General features: G+C 46.5%; 1 protein-coding gene across 15 annotated transcripts in view; it reads right to left on the bottom strand.

Annotated features, from left to right (window-relative positions):
- Positions 1 to 19,967, bottom strand: part of Myo5b (myosin Vb) — a 300,202-nt gene that overhangs the window by 149,840 nt on the left and 130,395 nt on the right. The gene's annotated exons all lie outside the window — the stretch shown is intronic.

Raw genomic sequence — 19,967 nt, 5'->3', positions numbered from 1 at the left:
AGATCTGAGTGTGTTTCAATTATGGGTTTGGGAACTAAGGTATCAAGGGATACTGGAGATGGTACGTGATGGACGGTGAATAACTCCACTCTTCTGGAGAAAAAGTAAGCTAGTGAGGCTGGTGGAACTTCTGCAAGGCCTGCAGGAAGAAGTCAGGAGTCCACATGGTTTCCATGCTCTGCTAGAAGACTGCCAATGCACTATATCTCCCTCCCTTCAGCTGAGGCTTGAGGTCAACTGAGGTGTCACAGGATTCTCAGAGAACACAGAACTAGAGGCTGAAAGACAATGGAATGAACTGCTTTCTTCTCTTACATCAAGTAGCCAAGACCCCAAGAGAGGAACCATGTCCTCACTGACCACGGGTTATACATTAGCTAACAAGCTTTTAGTCCAGGAATTCATTTTCTCCAGCTTCAGCCCCAGCTTCAACACGTCGCGTGCCCTCTCACTTTGGTTACCATTAGCATATTAGCATTAGCCCAGGAGCAACCAGTGAGAGCGACTGTGGCACGAGGAAGGATCTCATCTGACCACGTCAAAGGACAGCTCAGTTTGGGTGGCTCAGTCTGCCTGTAGGGTGGATCTGGCTCAGGATTCCACTGTGGTCTGTGTTGTGGAGCCTCAGCAGAGACCTGAAGATCCCATGTTCAGACTAACATACAAGGCTGTCTGCAGCAAGGTGCACAGAGTGTGAGAACCCAGGGAATGCCCTGTGGGATGTAAGGCTTGGGAAGTCCAGGGTAGAATGAGGAGACATAAAGACCCAGAGACCAGGCATGGACCTGACCAGGCAAGCTTCATTTATCACCTAAGAACTAGTACCAGTGCGTATCACTCACAAGGGGCCTGTGGTCTATTCTGAGTAACACAGACGCTTCTGTTCCAACCAAACATGACTACTGGTGCTTGTCATTCAGCTCATACTTTCTTCTTACATCTTCCTGTGAAAATTCTCCCTTCACTATCTCTGTCCCCTGCTCTCTCTTTGAGGCTCAATGTAAAAATCATCTTTGGAACACCTTGCTGAAAATTCTCCTAAAAGTGGACATCTTTCCCTCCGGGGGCCTTCTCTTACAACTGCCTCTTTTTCTACTTCCAAGTGAAAAAAGAGAGAGAGAGAGAAAGAGAGAGAGAGAGAGAGAGAGAGAGAGAGAGAGAGAGAGAGAGAGAGCACCACACAAAGTTGTAGAACCCAAGTCAGACACCTTAAGTCTAGCATTCTTTCCTCCCACCATGCCAAGATCCTTCCACTACGCCTGGAGTGGCGTCTCTGTGAAATGCCTGCTTCTCACTGAGGTATTCAAGCAGATGCAATCAGCCTGAAGGCCCAGTTGATAATTCATGCAATGGCAGAGCTCGAAACAGGCGCAGAAGCCACGTATATCAGTGCTGTTCATCGACAGAGCTCACTTATTCCCTGGTCTCTTTGGTACAACATCCCTAGACTATGGATCCCAGGTCACAAATAATTCAATCCATAGGATCCCTAGAGTCATTTAAGTCCTCAAGAGGCTCACTGTAGTGAGCTGAAGAGACCCAGCAACAGAAATCAATCATTCATTAGGCTAGATGGAAAACTTCCTGACTCTCAGACACCCATCTAACAAAACCAAAAATAAGGTTCTCCTTTCTTGCCCACACAAGATCTGGATAGTATCCGGTGGGTCCCATCTGGAACACGCTGTTGAGGAGAGCCACCTCCCTCTCTCCATTCTTCACAGCACCCCCTCCACCCAGAACTATCTGAGGTTGTAAGGTGACGAAGACAAGAGAATACCATACTTAGGCCAAGGGCTGAACTTCATGCTAGTGGCCTCTGGCAAAAACCAGACATTAGTCAAAGTAAAACGAAATCTGTCAATACTCTGCTGGGTGGGAGTGTAATCATGATCTCGCCAATAGCCAACGGTGTTTCCTGTTCATGGCTTACCTTCCTGGCCTCTCTCAAATTCTTTTATGGTACATATGAGTGCCTGCATGTGCAAGTGTGCGTGCATACACACACACACACACACACACACACACACACACACACACACACACGCAGAGAGAGAGAGAGAGAGAGAGAGAGACAGACAGACAGACAGACAGACAGACAGACAGGAGTTAGGAAGAAAATGGAGTAGGGGTAATAAAACATCCAAATTCACCATATCTATTCTTCCCCCATTTAAAGCCTCAATTCCTTCACTCTCTTTTCAGAACAAAACTTTAATGAATTTTTTTTTGGGGGGGGGGCAAGATCCTGTTGCTACTTCCCCATCCACTACCAAACCCAGAAGGGTATGTGGCAGGGACGCTTTTCACAGCTTCAAGGACCAGTTGCCCTGGGACAAGATAGATGGTTTTCCTGGACCAAGCAACTAGATGTTAGTCAGTTCATCCAGTTTATCTCTTCAGATGTTCTGTGGAAAAGAGCAGCAAGGGCAGAGCACATGTGTCACAGCCTGAAGGTATGAAGAGCCTGAGCACATGTGTCTCAGCGCATGGATGAGAGAGGAGTCTGCAGAAAGGACAGCGGTTGGTAAACCTCTGCTGGAGAATGCCTCAGAACTACAGGGAAAATGGACAAGACCACAAGGGTAGGGGGTCCACAAAAACCCAACCAGTCACTGTCACTGACATTAATGGGGATACAAGGGCCTTCTTTCAGAGAATTTAGAGGAACATTTGGGTAAATTAGGTCACTTATTTGTGCCTTGGTTTCAACTGTAAAGCCAAGCCCTAAGGACTCCCCAAATTCCTTAATTAGGGGGCAGCATGGCAGAGGATAGAACAGGCCTGGGCTTGCAGACATTTGCAGCAGCAGAATCCCAGACCGCCACAGTCTCCTCAGAGCATCTTGGGCAGCCACAGGTGTGTGTTGCCTTTGTCCTTGATCTAAGTCCACCTGAGCACAGAGGCCTAGGGAACAGCCGTAGAGGAAAGGGGATTGACCCTCCTCACACCACCAGTTAGGAGGTAGGCACTGGAAATGAATGGCACTGGAATCCCGAGGGGATGTATGTAGTTGACATATCGGGCGCCAGGACCCCTGAAGTCCAGAGTTGCGGGGGGAAGAAGGGGTGGTCCTCCACCTCTCCCATGTTGGGTGGAGATGTTGCCAAGAATACACGTGTTGACTTGTGTTTCGCCTTCCATGGCTCTGTGAGGCGGGAAGTATGTTTGTTTTATCTAAACACCGACAAACATACTCTCGAGCGTGGGCGTGGGCAAGGGCTCAGCTGCTCCAACCACTTGGGAATTCTTTTTACCTTTGGGCTGAGTTGTATCCTAGTTTTGTAATGAAGCCTGGGAATACCACCCCTGAACAAAGCAGGGCCTTGTGTTCCCAATACAGAGACCATCAATGGCCTGAAGGTTCAGAAAAAGGGGGTACCCAAGAGGACCAAAGCTGCAGATAAATGTTTCCTGAATCAAGAGCCATTAACTGTCCAAATGTTGACAGCAGGAAGATTGATGTTGGCAGAAAGTTAGAAGTTTACATAGGAGGAGGAGAGATCTAGAGGCAGGAATTTGCTGTACACAGAACCAGACTTGGATGTTTGTTTCTTCCTAGAAGGAGATTTGGCAAAGAAAAAATGCAAATATTTATCTACCCTGTGCTCTGAGGTACAGAAAGAACTCTTCTAAAATAGTAAACTTCCTTCCTTTTGGGCTATTAAGCAGTAGCTCCCATTAGTGGAGTGGTTGTTTTAATGCAGGTATAACTGACTACTCCTTTGGGAGGGAAATTTGAGGTACTGGCATTGCACACTTTGGGGGACTGTGTGTAATAGAGTATGGTTAAGGAAATCTTCAAACATCCCAGGTTTGTTTTGATTTTTTTAAGCCATTTTAGGTTTTTCTTTAATAACTATTTGTAGTGATAATCATTTGTGAAACCTGAAATTGTACGTGTAAGTGTCTTCAGTGGTCCTTTAATGTGATTCAGCCAAGATCCTGGAGTTCTGAACAGCAAAAAATTCTACTGACACAGAGTAAGGACAACCAGGCTGTCCAGCAGTCACAGCCACATGCTCTGAGGACACACAGAAGGAAGCCTGGTACCCATTCTCACGGGGCTCACAGGCCTGTTCTTTCCTCATCACTGACATGAGCAAATGGCTCTTTCAGATGTCACCGTTCCGTGCTAAGCAGTGTGTGTGGCCTGGTAGGCAGCTCTCTCAAGGGTGTGTCTGCCCGCCCTGCCCTGGTATGGATCGATCAATCAATCCGGAATATATCACAATTCTTGGGGAACGTCAGGATTGCCTCTAGTCCTAGTTGCCTAGAAGAAATCCAAACAAGTCTTGGGTGGAAGTCTTTGCAATTTAAAATCATTCGCACCCTGCTTCCGCCTCTGTCCAACCGATCTGAACCTCACCTCCTGAGGCCTCAAATGAAACCTTCCAAGGTTGCTCCCCATTTCCCGATGCAAATACTCTATGCAAATACAGGGTCATGGATGGTTTTGGAGCTATGACACGCGTCATAGAATTTGCTCATTCATACACTGGTTCTTCATATGCTGACAGAGTGGAAGAACCACAAGAATAGCTATTAACATTTCCACGACTCCGAAGAAACCCTTGTGTGTTATCAGCTGCTTCCCACTGCCCCCCCCACACCTCCCCTCCCCCATAGTCTTCATACCCTACCTACCCTGATGAACTTTCTGCCTCTACAGATTTATGTATTCAGGACATTTTATGTAAATGACATATAGTATGTTGCCTTCTGTGACCAACTAGTTTCTCTCAGTGCAGTGTTTTCAAGGTTCCTCCACGTTCTGTCAGCACTTCCGTAAACCTCTAATATAATCTTCCAAGGTATCGGTAGCTTGTATCTTGTTAATTCATTTTCAGCTGATGGGCATGGGTTATTTCCACTTTGGGCAACGATGAATAGTGATGGATTTGTAGGTGGGTTTCGGTTGGGTGAATGCTTCCATCTCCCTTGGGGTCCACTGTAATGACTAGTTACCAGATCTACCTGACACAAGCTATCATCATCTGAGAGGAAAGAACCTCAACTAGAAAGTGATTTCATAACATGGAGCTATAGGCAAACCTGTAGGACATTTTCTTATCTAGTGATTTCTGGGGAAAGGCCCAGCCCACTGTGGGTAGGATCACCATTGAGCTGGTCTTGGGTTCTCTAAGAAAGAAGGCTGAGCAAGCTATGGAGAGCAAACCAGTAAGCAGCACTCCTCCCTGGCCTCTGCATCAGCTCCTGTCTCCAGGCTTCCGCCTCCTTTGATGAGGCATGATGATGTGGGGGTGTAAGCCAAATACACCCATTTCTCCCCAGTTTGCCTTTGGTCATGGTGTTTCAGTACAGTACCAGCAACACTAGAGCATTCCATAAAACACAATCCTAGGTTTTGGATTTACTCCACTCACCACAACTCTCTTGCCCTATGGTCCAGGCTCTTGGAGGTCAGCCTTTTAATTGTTTCACTGAAAACTGCTCTACAAACTAATTCCCCATAATGGTTTGAAGTCTTGTCCATCTTGGACACACATTAAGTGCACTGGGCTTAAGGATCACCTCAGTTCCTATTGAGGCAACAGTGAGCAGCCCTGGGGTGTGACTCTGTCCATGGGTTCTCTTTCTCTTGAAGCTGAGCAGGAACACTGGACAAGGGGTCTCTTACCTGACAATTGTATCTTGTTAACTCATTTCAGTTGATGGACATGGGCTACTTTGGTCCATGAAGAATATGTTCCATCAGGAGTCCACATGTATTCAATATGGAGTCCAGGAAATGCCCTTTCACCCCCAGCACCTCATCACCTCCCCAGTAACCCTCTAAGAAGCTTTGCAGCTGCCCAACCCTCTGACTCTATCCATCTTCTCCCTGCAGGGTCCCTCTACCCCACCTGTGACAAGTTTAAGTCAGTAAGGGGAGAAGCAAAGTTCACTCCCATTCCATCCCTGTCCAGAGCAGGCGTGACAGGTCCCTGGGATATGACCCCAATGACCCCACGCGAAGCTCATCTGCCACAGGCTCTCAGAAGATCCTTCGCCCCATCCCTCAGATACCCACCCCTTAAGATACAACCCCTTCGCTGGGCATGAGGCCACCTTAGCATCCACTGTGTGGCAGCTTCTCCAATCGCGCCATTCAGCTGCAGACTTTCCTTTCTTTAAATGTGTGTGATTTATTCCTGTCCAAACCAGGGACTTATAGGAGACATCGACATCACAAGGAATGTAATGTCCACCCATTATTTATGTGCATCTCATTGTCTGACATATACTAAGAGTCCAACAGAGCTTAGCAATCAATGGGGGGACGGGGGGGATCCTGAAACCTTTCCTCAACTCCTGGTCTGCTGACCTAACCTTCCTACACCGGCTGCAAGATCAGAGGCAGTTCTCATTTTACATCACACCCGGGGGGGGTAATAAACCTTTGTCCTCCTCTTATATTTATTTGTCCATTTGTATTTTAACCCTCGGAGTCTGCCCATGTCTGCACAGGCATGGGGTCGCTTACCTCTCTGTGGCCAGGCTTCTAAAGCAAAGTGACTCTGTCCTTCTGTAGCCACCAACTGGCAGTAGTTCCTCAGCTAGGGGCGGGGACCTCGAGACACCCCCACATCCCCCTCCCCGCTGGCTCATTCCTGTCAGCATTTACAGAGACTGAAATTATTTATCTTAAAACTGACTGCCGATTTTTTTTTTATTTCTCCTTCTGAGTGAGATTTAATCATCCTCCTTACAACCCTCCTTAGTTTCTTTGGGTCTGTGGATTACAGCATGGCTAATTTAATTTAATTTAATTTAATTTTATGGCTAATATCCACTTAGAAGTGAGTACATACCAGGCATATTTTTCTGAGTCTTGGTTCCCTCACTCAGGATGATCTTTTCTAGTCCCATCCACCTGCCTGTAAAGTTCATGATAATTCTGTTTTTTAATAGCTGAATAGTGTTCCATTGTATAAATGCACCACATTTCCTTTGGTCATTCTTTAGTTAAGGGACATCTAGGTTGTCTCCAGTTTCTGGCTACTACGAATAAAGCTGCTTTGAACATACTTGAGCAAATGTCCTTGTGGGATGGTGGAGCATCTTTTGGGTATGTGCTGGGTCTTGAGGTAGAACTATTCCCAATTTTCTGAGAAGCCAGCAAATTTATTTTCTATTGTTTGTACAAGTTTGCACTCCCACCAGCAGTGGAGGAGGGTTCTCCTTGCCCTACATCCTTGTGGGCATGTGCTGTCACTTGAGTTTTTGATATTAGCCATTCTAGAGGATAGAAGATGGAATTTCAGGGTCGTTTTGGATGTGGTTAGAAGAGGGGGTAAGGGAGTGGAACGGGGACGGGGATCAGATGTGGAGAGGGGGTGGGAGGGGCCTGGGAGAGAGAATGCAAATTGATAGGGGTGCATCTCTGGGACAAACTGGAAACCTGGGGCCTAGGGTAGGGGATGTCTTAGTCAGGGTTTCCATTTCTGCACAAAACATCATGACTAAGAAGCAAGTTGGGGAGGAAAGGGTTTATTCGGTTTACACATTCACATTGCTGTTCAGCACCAAAGGAAGTCAGGATAGGAACTGACACAGGGCAGGAACTTGGAGGCAGGAGCTGATGCAGAGGCCATGGAGGGATGCTGCTTACTGGCTTGCTTCCCCTGGCTTGCTCAGCCTGCTTTCTTATAGAAACCAGGACCACCAGCCCAGGGATGGCCCCACCCACAATGGGCTGGGTCCAACCCCCTTGATCACTAATTGAGAAAACGCCTTACAGCTGGATCTCATGGAGGCATTTCCTCAAGGGAGGTTTCTTTCCCTGTGATAACTCCGGCTTGTGTCAAGTTGACACACAGAACCAGCCAGTACAGGGGAGGTTCCCTGGAGTCTATGTAGGAAACCCTAGCTGAGACTCCTAGCAACTGGAGATATGGAGACGGAAGTATAGCCTCCTATAGCCAGGCAAGACTTGCAATGGACAGAGGGAGACACCAACCCGCCCACAAAACATTTGACCCAAACTTTGTCCTGCCTACAAGAAGCACAGAGACAGAGATGGGGTAGCAATTGAGAGATGGCCAGATAGCACAACAGTCCAACTTTAGACCCACCCCTTAGGAGAAACCCAACTCCTGAGACATTAATGATCCTCTGCTATGCTTGCAGACAGGAGCCTAATGCAGACATAGCTGTCTCCTAAGAGGCTTCATCCAGCAGCTGATGGGAAACTGATGCAGAGACCACAGTCACACATCAATCAGGCAGAGCTCTGGGAATCTTGTGGAAGAATGGGGAATAGGATTGAGGGAACTGGAGAGGTCAAGGACACCATAAGATCTACAGAGTCAACTAACCTTGTCCCATGGGGGCCCACCAACCAAAGAGCACATAGACCCCCTACACATTTGGAACAGATTTACAACTTCATGTGGTCTTCATGTGGGTCCCCTAACAATTGGAGTGGGAGCTGACTCTGACTCCCATTGCCTGCTTTTGGATCCCCTTCCCCTAGTTGGACCGCCTGGTGGGGCCTCCGAGGGAGAGGGTACACTTAGTCCTGCTTACACTTGATGTGCCAGGGCTGGAGGAGAAGGAGAGAGTGTAACGGGGGAGGGTGGCACTGGGAGGAGAGAAGGGAGATGAGACTGAGATGGGGACATAAAATATATAAATAAATTAATAAAAAAAAAACCCGGATGGCAGATGACATACTTAGGAGTCGAAAACCAGCTCAGGGACTGCGACAGTGACCCAGGGGAAAGTAGACAAGAGACCTGAGTCACAGTTCAGGAGAGAGACGTAAAGGACATTTTCCATCTAGGAGAATATGCATATTTTAATAGATTTTGACTCAGAGCTGACAGCAAAGGTAACACTTTAAACAAAGTGACAAACCAAGAGATGGATGTTTTTCCAGCAGGAGAATCTCTGGCCAGTCGACTCGCTAATAGAATACAGTTGCTTGTCTGTCCTGACAATTTCAAAACTCCACATGGACTGATACCCAGGGCTCTCAGTCCCTCATTCCTGCCAGTCAGACACAGGGTGGACAGGGAAATGAGCAGACAGAGGAAAGCAAAGATTGTATCCATATGAAATCCAGTACTGGCCCTGCATTCCCCTGTCCACATACGGGAGGGCATGTGGATATGCATCAAGGGGAAAGTGTCACCTGCCTTGTAACATGTTTGCACAACCATCAGTAGCAAGGAGGATACAATACACTTGCTCTCTCGGCAGACTGGCTGTGCTGCTGTTGAGAAAACTTCCCACTGGAAAGAGTTAATTAGCCAGTATGCACGTGACACTGGAGATAACACACGCGCACGCATGTACACATACACACATGTGTGCATGCGCGTGTACACACACACACACACACACACACACACACACACACACACGTGTCCAGGCATGAGTCATATGCAGATATGCAGAAGTCTTGGAGGGACAATGAGAACCTGAGGTAAGAAGTCAGTCTGATTCCAGCCCCAGTCCTTCTGTCCTTCTGCTCATGACTTGGTAACTGACCCAGACCCTTCGCCCCCGGGGCCTCACCACTCCATAGGCCACACTTCTGCATCCTAGAGTTGCAGGGATTAGCTATGAGGTAAGGGAGAAATAAAAAACCAAACACCAAGCTGGAGAACTCACGTGAGAGTTACAAAGAAAGCTGACAACCACACCGTCCGACGGTAGCCAACACAAGGCCTACCCCGACACTGCACTGCACTACAGTGTACTCTGTACCCCTGACCAACAACCCATGCAGCACCATGGTGCTAGGCCTCAGCCCTGTTTGCCTCATAGAGGGCTCAGTTGAGATTGACTCACGAGGTTGGAAATTTACATGTGGGTTTCTTCTCATATAGCAGAGCTTAAAATGTTGACTGTCCTCAGGGATAGATCTGAATGGTGACTTCCTCCCAACAGTCTCCCTTCTAGACACCATCAATTCCCAAGGTTGGAATCCATAAGCCAAGAGCTGCACTCCCTGGATTATACTGTATGTTTAGCTACAAGCCGTGCCTCCATGAATGACTGGAGTAGGACTAGAACAGATCCTGTGTAAATCCCTTCTGTTCCTTCTTTCCTCATTAGTCTCCCTTCCTCTTCTTCCCCCTCCCCTGGTTTCAGCAGACAGAATTTCTACCTACCCAGTTTCCCAAGTCAGGAACCCAGGCCTGTACCCAACCAGTTAACGTCATGGGGACAGGAGTTGTGGCTTCCAGGTCCCCAGTACCACTGTCAAGCAGCCACGTGTCTTAGGAGAGATAGGTAATTTCTCCATGGTTCCACTGCCAACTCTCTGAAACTGTGATCTTGTCCTAATGTCGATTAAATAGCACCCATACATCACACAGGAGAGCCAGGACATTCCCTCTCATTGTCATGCATATCAACAATGAGGGGAAATATTTTTTGAAGTGTATTAATATGCGTTTCTCTCCCACATTTCTTTTATATGACACTCTCCTTTTTCAACTCCTGGCATTAATCTGTCCCACAAGACTAGGATTTTTATAGTAGGAAGACAAAGATGAATGGAAAGTGCCTCAAAGTTCAGCCTTTGATGACCAAAATAAAACATTTTGGTCCCTAATGTGACCGACTGCCTGGAACGTCCGCCAGCTGCTGTGGAGATGGGGTATTTTAATATCTATTAATTTCTACTTGGCTCCTGTGAGCCAAATCTGTGGATTCAATGAACATCAGGGCCAGAGAGAGCTCAGAATACGGCATGATATGGGCCCCGCTGGCTGAGGGCAGCCAGAAGAAAAGGGAGCAGAAACAAATCCCCATCAGTTCCCAAGGCTGGGTGCCATTCATAGGCCAAGAGCTCCCAGAATTGTGCTGGGCATTCGGCTATGAGCCACCTCTCCGTGAATGAGTGAATTAAGGGATCTAGACCAGAACAAACGGACACAAAGGGACAATCATGCCCTGTTACAGAGACAAGGGAAGGGGGAAATAAGTGTTCAAAAATCTAATGTGAGAGTCACAAAGAAAGCTAACATTCACACTGTGCGCTATGTACGGTCTGATGGGAGCCAACCCTTAGACACACAGGCCTACCCTGCTCTACACCCCTGGCAAAACACCCATGAAGTACCATGATGCTAAGCTCCAGCCCTGTTTGTGTCAAGCAAAAGGGGAGGGGGAAATCTATGTTTCAAGATGTTCCTGAGGCAGAGCCTTTACCCGCTTCCTTATCTCAGATTTAGAATAGTTTAGAGAATCCTTTGGGATGGACTTAAAAAGACAAACCTCAAGGGAAGGGTTGGATTCAGTGTTGATACCCTCTGGTCTGTGTGTGAGAGCAGATTAAGGCCATGGAGGCAGTGTGTTATGAACCCAAGGGATGCGCTGGGAGGTGTCGGGGGGGCAGAAATGGTCTCTCAAAATTAAACGCCCTCTTCCTTCTCAAGAGTAAGTCCTACAACTCTGCTAAGAGAGGAGCCGCTCTGTGCTACAAAAGTCTATTTTTGGCAACTGACCACCAGGACTGCAGAGATCACCACCTTTAATTCTAAGCATATCGCTTCATCAGTTCAGCTCTCCAGGAGAAAGAACACTAAAAGAACGCAAAGCCTGGATCATAGTGAGGACGTGGCTACTTGGCTAGGCGGCAAGACAGCTTTTAACCGTGACAGGCCCACGGCATACTCCGCAGCAGAACTGAACCAACCAGCACCACAGTGTGACCGGAGTCCAGAGAAACAGAGGTTACAGCAACCATTGTAACTATCTAGTGACGCCACTCTCAAATATCTAGATTCCAGAAGAATGGAGCAGGGCCACAATCCACTCTAGTCAGACTAAAGATGAATTGTAGCCCAAGTATGCAAGCAATGGAGTATAGGATAGTAGGGAAAGCTGGATCTAGTGTACCCAGTGAAGTCTGTCAGAATGGTAAGCTATCATATGACAGATGGTAGCTGGGCCAGGAAGCGTTCAGTCTGGTGGAGACAAGACTAAACGGTCATTTCCAGCTGCTCCAGAAAGAGGCAGATGCTTGGGTGGGAGTGAGCAATGGGGAGGCAGATGCCTGTTCACCCCTGAGTGCTTCCAAAGAGTGGAGCGGGTAGAGTCCAGAGGGAGCTGCAAGTTTCCACCAGACTGGGTATCACACACTGCAGGATGAAAATGCTGAAGTAAAACCTTTAGTCCCAGATGGTGTGACCTCAAAAGCCTTTCTCTGTCAGGAAGAGACTCATTCCTCACACTCTTGCGTACCACCTCGCACGCTACAAGGTAAAATATGAGTGCCCATAAATGCAAGAAAGGGAAATGAGCTCTACTGTGGAAATGACAGCCCCACACGAATGCAAAGAAAAATCTCTGCCGAGGACTGCTGAGCTGGAGTTTGTACGTGTCAGGTAATCATGATGGATCGATATGGGTGAGGACAAATGAATGGCGCGAGGGAGCCTAATGACCCCGTGGGAAAGCAGAACAAACCGGAGTGGCCATCGATCCTGAACGACCCAATGGAAGAGCATCCCACACACCATGTCAGCTAAAAGCAATCAGAGAGCTCCTTGGTTCACACCTATGTCAGCAGGCCTTCGGAGATCTCCCAGGATCGCTAGCTATTCTTAGCTAGTAAAGGCCAGTAGTCAGAACAGTTACTGGATTTCCTCCTTCTTCCCCCTCTTTGCTCCTGGCTTCAAAGCAGAATCTAAAAAGAAATACCATAATTCTAAGTATTCTTGGTGTTTGCTCTTGTGAAGAAGGTTAATTCCATTTTTAACCAAAAAAAAAAGAATATCATTGATCACAAAGCCTTTTTATCCTTTGATTCTGGGAATGTGGAGGACAAGCAAATTAGTTTCTGTCATCTGTTGGCTGCAGGATTTCCAGCATCACTCATCTCTAACATGGGGTGGGAGCCAGACAGACATAAAAAGACTCTGTTGATTGAAGAATGTCCACCGAGGTAGTGGAGGACACACACATGGACTGCCCTGTGGTAATACTACGCCATCTTTCAGTCTTTCCACCCCCTCGCTCATTCAAAAGTTCTCTTGCTTCTCAAGTCTGAGGTTACCTAGGCTATCCAGGCAATTTTAGCACAGTTCTTAACCCTGCCACGAGACAGCATTTGCAGATACCCACGCACAGCCTCTATTAGATTGAGGCCTGGGTTTTGGTAGTTTGAAGTCTTCCCAGGGGTTCCTCTAATATAGCCAGGGCTGAGACAGACTTCAAGAGGTGGGGCAGCTGCCAAAATTGGAGAATCTACCGTCTAACTGGTTTCCAAGTTCCGAGACCTTTCTTTGATCAAATATGCCCTTGGATCATTACTTCACAGGGAGGTGTTAAAAGCAACCTACTCAAGCATGAAGGCTGGGAGACAGTCAAAACCCATCACAGGGCGTCTGTGGACACCAGCTCTGACTATCCCAAACCACAGAAGCTAACCCATTCCAGAAGTTCCCTGAACACAAGGCCTAGAGCTTTTCTCAAAATGCAGAGGACTCAATTCCACCTGCAAGGTTCTGATGAGAACTCTGAGGGACCCTGTAGTGATCTTAATGTAGAACTGTTAAGGACTGCTTAACCCGCCCCCAGCAGGCCAAGCCTAGCCATGCGCTGGGGCACAATTCTATCAACGAAGAATGCCTTTTCCAAAGCCTCTTCTTACCCTAAGCCCAACACTATAACCTCTTGTGCATGCCCTACTATAATAACGACAGAGCTATACAATGGTTAAGTGCTCCTTGACCCAGCCTAGAGAGGGGACATTAATAGAGGGACAATAGCTATGCATTATCAATTGTATCCTCTTTGTAGGGAAGCATTACGCAGAGTCAAACACCTCTGTCTCATCATGTTGAAAGCACTAACAAAGACCACCCACCATAGGCGGCTAAGAGACAGTTTTCCCATTTGAACATGAACACACAGATGCTACATATATGGCTAGAAAACTCTGTCTAGTAAACTGTAGTCATCTCTTGTTTTACAGGACATACCTGTCAATAAGGAAAACTGTAAGCATGTCCATCCCTGAACACATGATTTTCTATGTCACCATATCGTTATACATTTGTAAATATACAAATGATATTTCAAAATTTAAAAAGACATGGAAGAAAAATTTTAACATATTTTCCCACGCATAACTGATGGCGTCATCCTCAAAAATCTAGTGTACTGAAGCAGTTTAAGGACCACTGCTCTAACTGACCACAGCCGCAGCCTATTCCCCTGGCCACGTGGACAATCACGTGATTCCTGAAGAGCAAGAGATGGCTGTCCCTTGGCTTAATCTTACAGATCTGGTCACAGAAAGGGTGGCATTGCCCACACCGAGAGAGTGCAGCAGAAATACTCGGGCACTCAAAGCTTAGTTCCTCGCATCATTAAACTGGAATTTGTTGCTGTTTTGTGTATGACAACAAACACATTGTAAGCACAGTGCCGTGCTCCCTTAGACAGATTACTATCAGGATGGTAGAGCTCTGGTGATATATACCTATAATATCAGCACCCAGGAGGACTAGAACAAGTTTATGACTAGCCTCGGCACTGTAGAAGATGGCCTGGTTTATAAAGTAAGACTGTCTAAACTAACATAACCCCTGAAACTGTAGAAGTTACTTGTGGTTTCCAAACAGGAGCTTATGAGAAAGTCTGCAAGATCTTCACTGGGCACATAGAATTTACCAACCCTGGGTGGCTCTTCATTTACTGGACTCAAAGTAACATCAGATCTGAGGCTGCCAGCCAAGGGATCCTAAGAAAGTATAGCAATTTATTCTGAATTGGAACATTCCATTCTGCAAAGGGGCTGGTTACGACCCAAGAACTGAGCAAACTCACATGTCTCTTGAAGTTCCTGAAGTTTACAAGACTCACAAGGCCCCTTTGCTAAGGCTATGTAACTGGTAATAATTGCTGGGGAGAGGAGATTCTCAGATGTGTGAGATTTTCAGGCAGCCCCATAAATACATATTTTGTGAGCTGTCACCCATGGTGGGGTGGGCTCTTTGGAGAGTCAGCTGCCTTTGAGTCATCCATGTTTCTGTAAGCAACCTCTCATCCACATTCCTACAAGTGCCTCAGTAAGGTAGGCTTGGACGGATCATTTCTTTGGTTTGTTGTTAGTGCCTTATCTGAGGTGAGTAGATGTTTGTTCCTATCTCTCCCAGGATAAGTCATATGATACCTATCCAATTTTGAATTCTGCTTCCAGCACCATCTTCTTTAGGACACTGTGCTATCACGACATATATCACACACTACTATCAGCACTAGCTATCCTACCGCCATGCCTCACATTCAATGCCCTGTGCTTCGTCACATTAGCATGTGCACTTATCAACCTGTTTAATTCTAAGTCCCATAAGCTAGATACTGCACCTCTATTTTGTTGGCAAACATGTACTAGCAATTACAGTGAGGTAAACCTGCAGAGCTTGGTTATCTCCCCACCATTCTGGACCCCTGCAACACACACACACACACCCTGTCCTGGTCTGAGAAACCATTATTATTCCTGACCTTGGGACCCTGTACTTGACCCATCTTGCTTCACCCATCTTCCTTCACTATTACCCATGCTCGGCCATGTCAGCACACACAGTGTGCAGCTGCTCTGTCTTCTGGGATATAAAGGTGAAAATATGTAGTTGAGAAAGAAAACGAGCGGTTAACATGGCATGAAAGGCATTACTGTGATATAAATAGAAATGCCATTCCATCCTGTAAGACTTCAGATTCTATTAGCTCTTTTCACCGAAAACCAATTCTGACACCTTGAAAACAGAAATCTTACTTACATGTCACCGCCACTATTAATTTCAGAGAAGCACAGGGGGTGACAAGCTCAATGCTGACACTAGAAAAAAGGCTATAATAATGCGAACAGTATGAAATAAACACATGAGCTCAAGGGCCCACCTTTGTAAAGCAGAGCCCAACACTGGGCTCAGTCACTCCACACATTTGAACTCTTTGTGCCTTACAGGAGGCATACACATACGCACACACACATTCACACAGTCAAGTACATGTAGACACACACTCTTGTGCTCAACAAGACAAGACCCTGAGCAGGTAGAGCTGGGATGGTGATTGTGTCTGTGCTGAAGACACACCCAGAGCACACCTGACCACACTAGCAAATGTATGGGCTTCAGCAGGACTTTTAAATTGTTTAAGTTCCTGATCCACATCTTGATCTAGCAGATAAAATGAATGGCATTTGGAGACTAACTAGTTGGATCCTCTATTTAATGGGAACTCATCTAGACGAACACCTTCTTGCATGCATGTGTGGTGCCTGAGGTTGAATCTGGGGCTTTGGGTATGCTAGGCAAGCGTTCTCATGGAGGGAAATGCCAAGCCCTTGATAAAGAGTCTAAGAGCCATGGAATCTACACATGTATCAAGCTGGGAGAGTTACACCCGATGCAAACATCTGAATGTAGAAAGGGTGCACTCAAGGTATCACCTCGAGTTCAGAGTGGAGAATTCTAATCAGCATGTTAAAAAAGAGGGTTTGCAGAAGCTCAGGGAGCAAGGGTAACAAATCTTGAGGTGGTTAGAATTCACAGTTACAGAAAGCGGCTCCCTGGTGAATTTTTCTCTCAGGAAACTTTTGGGAGTAAGGAAAGTGTTACATTGAATGTGGTGATGGTTATATGACTTGCATACATGAGTCAGAATTTGTCAAACTTGACGCCCCATATGTCTAGTTGTGTCACTGCCAATTGCTTAAGACTGGCTTAAAGTGTTAAGTTGTAACACCTTCAGTCCTTGAGCGTGGACATGGTTGGGAGGAGACATGGGTTTATATGTCACAAACTTACTGGAAAACAATATAAAGTGATTGTCTGAAGTAAACATATTTCTTCTTCTTTCCCAGAGATCCAGTGTCGGAAGCAACTTCATCCCACTCAGAAAAACACATCTAGAGTCCATACCATCAGAAGGAGTGCATCTGAGAGATGGGTGGTTACACAACACCCAGAGGTCCCTGCTGGGCATGCTGTCTGGCATAGTCATGGCTGCAGGTTCTTCCCTAACAAGCTATAATGCTTCAGCAGGATAAAACAAACACCACTAGTAAAGTATCTTGTAAATGTATGATTGGGATTCAACATTACAGAGGTGGCACTGTAAATACATCACTGTTGAATAGTTACATTGTCTAAGGGTATGATCAGCACATAGCACAACACTCAGGACATGGTTTGAAAATCATCCACAACGTTAAAAAAAAAGAAATAGACTGCCCTTAGTCTACTCTCAGGAGGCCCTCCTGACCCATGTCCTAATGCAGTTAAGAGTCACACCTACATCACCTGGAAAGATAGAAAGACAAATAAAACACAAAGATCAGCATCGATCACGTCAGGGTTTCCAGTTACAATGAAATTCAGCCAATCTAGGCTGCCCACTTATGAAGCTCCAGGGATTTCCTCACTCACATACACTGGTCATCACAGTCATGGATGTGATCCATCACGTTTAACACGTAGGCCCTGAAGACAATGATACATAGCTGTCCAGGATTTCTCTAACTTCATTTAGACTTCTGTTTCAGGGTCAGCAATAGTGTTGTCCTTTAAAAGAGGATGACCACAAGCCACAGAAAGGAGGGGGAGGGGAGTGTCCATCAACACCCAGTTCATTGAAAGAGACAAGATCACCAGGTTGGAAGCCGAGATTCTCATGCATACAAGTGACTCACAGAGAAATCAAGCTTAACCCTGCCTTGGTCTGTCAATGATGTTCTCACCCAAGAGACAATGAAGGCTCCATTAGGAAGCATTTTATGGCCCCACACACAACAGAGGTAATGAAGATTAAAAAAATAATAATAATAAAGCAATGTACTGTCCAACTTTAAAGCTGATCTCAAAACAATCTGTGAATTTGGCTTACAGATAGTTGTGCCATCCCCCACCCCCGAATCTGAAGTTCTACCAACTGCAGCTAAAAGACATAATTGGCACACCCACGTCTACTCTCATGCACACAAGAGTACCCTACCTCAAGGGCTACAAACTCGTTAGTTCTGTTACTTCTATCCCGGAGATGGAGAGTGTATGGCTTTCCTTCCTTCCTCTCCCCATAGGCCCTTATTGTGCAGAGAGGAGCCAAGGTCGCATCCTTCGATCGTAACAACAGAGGGGTCTTCCATGTCCACACTGCCATCCTCCTGAAAAGCCCTTCTGGCTGCCACACAGGGGCTATCTTTAGCTTTATACTGGGGTCACTTTCTCATGTGCACACACATTTTCTCCGGGATCCTCCAGAAGGCTCTCCCATTCTCTACCAACTCTGTGCACTTTGGGGACTCGAGCTAAGCAAGATGTTTGCTCTCGAGAGCCTGGTAAGGGCCTTGAACTAGACACTATTCTCACCAAGTGCAGGCCTCCCCACTTCCTTGGCTCTGTCTCCAGGAAAGCAAACCTTCTGCAGGACAAGAGTGTGCGTTCAGCCACTGCCAGGAGTCATGCCACAGGTGCCTACAGCTTCACTGCCCACCCTCGAGTTCCAGGCAAGTCTATCTTTTATCATCAGTCACGCCTTGGCAGTGCTAAGCAGACAGATGGGGAATGTGGGAGCTCCATTACCTTGGCTACCTGAGCAGACAGATTTGCTCTGCAGTGTTCCTATTCATTTTCGGGAAAGCAATTCAAACAAACAAACAAAATCAACCCACGCACAAACAGCTTTTAGGAAGAATCAGACCTGGTTAAGCTCAGAAATAGGACCACTCCCACTGAGGCTGGGAAATGCACCAAATTAAACTCCCAACGAAATCTGAGCTACTTCTAAACCACTGAGGGACGAGATATAGCTCAAGACCCTGGTGTGGTTTGGGTACCAGAGTCTATTCTGTTCCCACAAGCCTAAGAGAACAATCAGTCAATCAATACCCGAGGAGGTGGCATGCTTCTTGGCTAACACAGGAGACTTTAGGCAAACTCACTGGGTTTGATCCATCTCTACCTATCTGTCTTAGTTAGGGTTTTACTGTTGTGAACAGACACCGTGACCAAGGCAACTCTTACTAAGGACAGCATTTAATTGGGGCCGGCTTACAGGTTCAGAGGTTCAGTCCATTATCATCAAGGAAGGAACATGGCAGCATCCAGGCAGGCATGGTGCAGGAGGAGCTGAGAGTTCTACATCTTCATCTGAAGGCTGCTAGAAGACAGGCTTCCAGACAGCTAGGATAAAGTTATTAAAGCCCACACCCACAGTGACACACCTACTCCATCAAGGCCATACTTCCTAATAGTGCCAACAGTGCCACTCCCTGGGCCAAGCATGTACAAACCATCACACTATCTGATTTAAAGACCATAGAGCATTGTCCAGAGTCCTGACCAGTGTCACAAGGGTAATGAGTCTTATGTACAACTGTGGTAAAGAAATACAGCAATGTGTTAATTATTTTTTATGCATTCTTGAGCAACAATCACGTCCTGGGGTTGAATGTGGGTGTGATATAAGAAACAACCGGAACCGCAGTCTCATGCTTAGTTCGGTGCTGTCTGTTCATTTTGCATGGGGTTGTTAGGCAACTTACAGGAAAATGAGTTATTTCTACAGTTGATCTTCTCATGAGATCATAGTCTTATCCTTGGGAATGGCAGAGAAGGGAAAGATCATTATGAAACAAGACCCACCAGAGAGAGAAGCTGTTCTCGGAGCAGTGCAAGCATTGAGTCGTGTTCTTATCCAATCAACTAAAACACCCCCATTGCTCTAGGCCAGTGTTTCCCAAACAGTGCTACACAGAACATTGTTCCCCTGAGACGCTCTTTGGAAACCGGTTTCTGCCTTAAATTTGTAAACCAAGCGACAAAGAGCCTGTTGGTAGAGACTCAGAATGCATCCATAGACTCTGAGCAGCTCTGCTGTAAAGATGTTCAATTTAGGACTAACTCTGTGTCCCCACATTCATCCGACCACCTCTGCTACTCTGGAATACACCAGTGGCCAAAGACCTCCACAGTCCTGCCTGGGCTCCC

The sequence above is a fragment of the Rattus norvegicus genome, chromosome 18 (assembly GCF_036323735.1).
Source record: "Rattus norvegicus strain BN/NHsdMcwi chromosome 18, GRCr8, whole genome shotgun sequence".
Taxonomy (NCBI): domain Eukaryota; kingdom Metazoa; phylum Chordata; class Mammalia; order Rodentia; family Muridae; genus Rattus; species Rattus norvegicus.
The sequence above is the reverse complement of the archived record's forward strand: the minus strand, read 5'-3'. Positions and strand labels throughout refer to the sequence as shown.